This window comes from Dunckerocampus dactyliophorus, chromosome 16, assembly GCF_027744805.1.
Source record: "Dunckerocampus dactyliophorus isolate RoL2022-P2 chromosome 16, RoL_Ddac_1.1, whole genome shotgun sequence".
NCBI classification, from domain to species: domain Eukaryota; kingdom Metazoa; phylum Chordata; class Actinopteri; order Syngnathiformes; family Syngnathidae; genus Dunckerocampus; species Dunckerocampus dactyliophorus.
Genome location: NC_072834.1, coordinates 24,618,128 through 24,624,127, shown reverse-complemented (window position 1 = coordinate 24,624,127; position 6,000 = coordinate 24,618,128).

Below are 6,000 nucleotides of genomic sequence, written 5' to 3'. Positions count from 1 at the left end.
TATTGTCCCAGTATTCCACTGGTCTCACGTATTGTCCCAGTATTCCACTGGTCTCACGTATTGTCCCAGTATTCCACTGGTCTCACGTAATGTCCCAGTATTCCACTGGTCTCACGTATGCCAGTAGTTACACTACGTGGCATCAACACCGACAAGCAGGATCCCAGGTTGGCGTGTGACGTCACTCTTTTTGCGCCCGGCCGGGGCGCACAACACCTGCGTTGCTTAAATACACCCCCACCACCACCACCCCCCAGCGCGTTTTTGAAAACCACATTATACCCAGGACACGCTAACTATTCTAGCCAGATGATGATGGTATATGATATTGATAACCTGTAAAAGTTTTCTTCCAGCTGAGTATCACTAGTGACATCTCGAGACCCACTTATGGAACCATGTGGCCATTACAAGGTGACTATAGGGCTGTTATTTCATGTCTACAGGGCTCTAATGTTAAAAAGCGCATTTAGAAAATCATAAACAGGTTTTCTACACTTTAACTAGTAAAGCACTCGCAGAGCACAGATCACCAAGCGCCACAGTTCCCCCCAAATCATCAGCATAAATATTAGTCCGACATGTATTTGGTCTACATATTTACATTCCTTGACCATGAAGACATAGCATTAGCAATTGGGTTCATAATGATATCAATATTAGTTCAGTAGTTATTCACAAAAATGGCATTTTCCATAATGGTGGTTTTCTTCTGGATCTTTCTCCATCGCTTTTGATTCCACAGTGTCTTGGCTATGTATATACATATTTATTTTTTTTTTATTTTTTCCCCCCCTGTCCTGTCCAGCCTTTAAAGCAGATAGAATTGTAGATCTAAATGCCCCCAAGTGCTCAACAGATTTACTCTGCAGAATTTATTTGACTTTGATGCTTGTTATTAAGCAAATTTGGAGCGACCGGACCGGAGCAGGAGGGGACAGAGAAGAAGAGAAAAGAAAAGAGGGGGACAAAAAAAGAGAGACGAGAGACAAGGACAGCAGCAGCAACAACAATTGTGACAACAAGAACAGAACAACAGAAACATACAGAACGACATCAGCAAATAAATGTCTGTGATGACTATAAAGACGAACAAGGACATAAGGACAAAGGACAAAACAATATCAACAACCACAATGATAACGCTGTCAATGACAATCACAATAATAGTAGTAATGAAATGATGAACTATGATAGTGATCACAATGATAATACTGCATTGAAACAGTCACACATAATAGTAGTGATGAAATGATGAACTATGATAGTGATCACAATGACAATACTGCATTGAAACAGTCACACATAATAGTAGCAATGAAATGATGAACTATGATAGTGATCACAATGATAATACTGCATTGAAACAGTCACACATAATAGTAGTAATGAAATGATGAACTATGATAGTGATCACAATGATAATTACCGTAATGCACATCATTGTAAAAAAAACTATAGTCATACTGCTGATATCACCGTCGCTGTAATAAAAGCAACAACATAATAACACCCTGGATAACTCAGTGAGTAATGTGGGGAAGTACGTATGTACTGTGAGTGTGCATATGTACAGGTATCTCTGTATGTGGGGAAGTCTTCATATATATAAAGGTGCAAGAATGTGTGGGCGTGTAATTGTCACTGAGAATGCATGAAAGGAAAGGGGCCGCCCTCCACCTCCCAGAGAGCCCCCGCCGCCAGAAGGCCACGAGGCCCACAGGGGCAGGCAGCACAAAGATCAGTTCCTCAAGAGCCAGCCCAGAGAGCCCTCCCCCCCGGGAAGACCAGCAAGGGGCCGAAGAGAGGTAATCCCAGCCAAGGACAGGGCGCCGGCGGGCCGGAGGACTGCCAACCCCTGAGACCAGCGAGAGATCACACCCCACAAAGGCAGACGGGTAGCGGGGGCCACAAACCGGCAGGCCCAGAGACGCCTCCACAACCGGAAAGAAGCCCGCCCGTACCGGAAGCGCCAGATCCCGCCCACTGCCACCCCCACCCCCAGGGAGCGGAGCCCGGCCCGCCCCGGGCCAACCCCCGCCCGACCCCCGACACAGGGCCACCCTGCCCAGGGATGCAGGAGGCACATATACTATATACATATTTATGATATATATAGGCTACATATAATGGTGTTTGCTGCATCTTTATAGCTTCATTTCTTGTCTTCCTAGGATGAACATTCCAAAGTTCCCCTATTTTTTCATATTCTGGATCATAGCATCCGGAATGAATCCATTATCTGGATCAGTCTTTGATATTTTGTACAGCCTGTTGGAAACGTGTCCTGTATTTTTTTCCCAAGTCCTCTGACCATTTTTTGTGGAGTTATATGCACAAATGCTGAAAATGCTCCTACCTCGCAATGTTAAAGAATCCTTTAAAAAAAATTCCTGGAGCCAGAAGATGATCCAGATCACCAGCATCACACTTACTGGATTGAACTGGGTTACTTCCAAGAGTACCGACAGTACAGCAGATACCCGCTTTTAGCAGAACTCCCATAAAAATGTCTCTTTTTGACACACGGCTCAGACCTGCCCCTACAAACCCTCCTGCTAGCTTGGTGTTGATGTTCTCCTCCCAACATTTGCAATAAATGTGATTGTTGGAATTATTAGATTAGATTTGGCTCCAAAATCCTCCCCTTCTCTCTTTGCTCACCTCACAATCCACATTTAATCTGTAAATATTCCTCACACGCGTATAAAATGTACAGATACTCACCACTCCTCAATGATAATGATTGAACATGTGGAATGTAGCCTTTAGCCTGCTCGTCCAGCTTGCGCTACAGGCTAGCATCACAGGTTAGCTTGTGTTCACCTCACCTTTGACTGTGGAAGCTAATGCTAACATAGCCAAAAAACCATGGTGTGTTCAAGGACCGCCACATAAAGAGCAAAATGTCAATACTTGACATAAACATGCAGAAACAGTAGATACATTATCACAGATTTGTTTATTCCAGAAATAAATCCAAATGAAAAATTGTCACCAATGTGTTGTGAATTTGGAACTGCCAATGTGCTGGGAACCACTTTATCTCGCAAAAGTGAGGACGCCACTCACAAGTCAGTGACCATTTTAGGATATTTTATTATTAGGGACAATTTTATAGAAAGCCAAGATGAATACAGTAATCCCTTGCTACTTCCTGCTTCGTGTTTCACAGCTTCACTCCATCACACTTCTTCAGAAATAGATTCATTCAGAAATGAAGGTTGAATACGCACGATTATTTGTGCAAACTTGAGCAAATTTGACATATTTTTGGCGGAAATGAAGCGTTAGCAAGCACAAAAATATCTTGAAATATCACTGAAAGATGCTGTGATGATATGTAGTATTGTACACTGGCCACTTGGTGTTATTCATGTTACTGTCATGTTGGCTGAGACACACAAGCACCAGACTCGATGGCTTTTATTGCAGGTTTGAATGATCTCACAACAGACACAGTAATCCCTAACACGACTACTGTTGCACCTGTAACCCACGCCAAGATAAAACTCAACTCTCAACCTCCAGCATCACTTCCAGGAACACAAGCCTTATTATGTCTACTATACTTGGTAATAGGGGTGTAGAGGTGACTATAGGGCTGTTATTTCATGTCTGGAGGGCTCTAATCATGTTAAAAAGCATATTTAGAGGGTGGTAAACAGGTTTTCTGTGTTCTAACTATAAAAAAAATCCTCAATTTATAATTAAGGAATCCTACTTGGGAAAAATTTCACTTATCACGGTTGGATCTGGAAGCAATTATTCATGATAAACAAGGCAGACATCACAGTTTTTCCAAAAATATATGAAGTATACTACTATACTTGGTAATAGGGGGGTAGAGGTGACTATAGGGGTGTTATTTCATGTCTGGAGGGCTCTAATCATGTTAAAAAGCATATTTAGAAGGTTGTAAACAGGTTTTTCTATGCTACTATGCTATTTTCAACTACCAAAATATTCAATTTATAAATATGGAATCCTAATGTGGGATGTAAAGGAAGGATGTTTAAGGAGGCATGTAAAGGAGGCATGTAAAGGAAGGAAGTAAAGGAGGCATGTAAAGGAAGCATGTAAAGGAGGCATGTAAAGGAAGGATGTTTAAGGAGGCATGTAAAGGAGGCATGTAAAGGAAGGAAGTAAAGGAGGCATGTAAAGGAAGCATGTAAAGGAGGCATGTAAAGGAAGGATGTAAAGGAGGCATGTAAAGGAAGGATGTTGAAGGAGGCATGTAAAGGAAGGATGTTGAAGGAGGCATGTAAAGGAAGGAAGTAAAGGAGGCATGTAAAGGAAGGATGTTTAAGGAGGCATGTAAAGGAAGGATGTTGAAGGAGGCATGTAAAGGAAGGATGTTGAAGGAGGCATGTAAAGGAAGGAAGTAAAGGAGGCATGTAAAGGAAGGATGTTTAAGGAGGCATGTAAAGGAAGGAAGTAAAGGAGGCATGTAAAGGAAGCATGTTGAAGGAGGCATGTAAAGGAAGGAAGTAAAGGAGGCATGTAAAGGAAGGAAGTAAAGGAGGCATGTAAAGGAAGAATGTTGAAGGAGGCATGTAAAGGAGGCATGTAAAGGAAGGATGTAAAGGAGGCATGTAAAGGAGGCATGTAAAGGAAGGACGTAAAGGAGGCATGTAAAGGAAGGAAGTAAAGGAGGCATGTAAAGGAAGCATGTAAAGGAGGCATGTAAAGGAAGGATGTAAAGGAGGCATGTAAAGGAGGCATGTAAAGGAAGGACGTAAAGGAGGCATGTAAAGGAAGGAAGTAAAGGAGGCATGTAAAGGAAGCATGTAAAGGAGGCATGTAAAGGAAGGATGTAAAGGAGACATGTAAAGGAAGGATGTTGAAGGAGGCATGTAAAGGAAGCATGTTGAAGGAGGCATGTAAAGGAAGGAAGTAAAGGAGGCATGTAAAGGAAGCATGTTGAAGGAGGCATGTAAAGGAAGCATGTTGAAGGAGGCATGTAAAGGAAGGATGTTTAAGGAGGCATGTAAAGGAAGGATGTTGAAGGAGGCATGTAAAGGAAGGAAGTAAAGGAGGCATGTAAAGGAAGGAAGTAAAGGAAGCATGTAAAGGAAGGATGTTGAAGGAGGCATGTAAAGGAGGCATGTAAAGGAAGGATGTAAAGGAGGCATGTAAAGGAAGGATGTAAAGGAGGCATGTAAAGGAAGCATGTTGAAGGAGGCATGTAAAGGAAGCATGTTGAAGGAGGCATGTAAAGGAAGGATGTTGAAGGAGGCATGTAAAGGAAGCATGTAAAGGAAGCATGTTGAAGGAGGCATGTAAAGGAAGGATGTTGAAGGAGGCATGTAAAGGAAGGATGTTGAAGGAGGCATGTAAAGGAAGGATGTTGAAGGAGGCATGTAAAGGAAGCATGTTGAAGGAGGCATGTAAAGGAAGGATGTTGAAGGAGGCATGTAAAGGAAGGATGTTGAAGGAGGCATGTAAAGGAAGCATGTAAAGGAAGGATGTTGAAGGAGGCATGTAAAGGAAGCATGTAAAGGAAGCATGTTGAAGGAGGCATGTAAAGGAAGGAAGTAAAGGAGGCATGTAAAGGAAGGATGTTTAAGGAGGCATGTAAAGGAAGGATGTAAAGGAGGCATGTAAAGGAAGGATGTTTAAGGAGGCATGTAAAGGAAGGATGTTGAAGGAGGCATGTAAAGGAAGCATGTTGAAGGAGGCATGTAAAGGAAGGATGTTGAAGGAGGCATGTAAAGGAAGCATGTTGAAGGAGGCATGTAAAGGAAGCATGTTGAAGGAGGCATGTAAAGGAAGCATGTTGAAGGAGGCATGTAAAGGAAGGATGTTGAAGGAGGCATGTAAAGGAAGCATGTTGAAGGAGGCATGTAAAGGAAGGATGTTGAAGGAGGCATGTAAAGGAAGGATGTTGAAGGAGGCATGTAAAGGAAGCATGTTGAAGGAGGCATGTAAAGGAAGGATGTTGAAGGAGGCATGTAAAGGAAGGAAGTAAAGGAGGCATGTAAAGGAAGCATGTTGAAG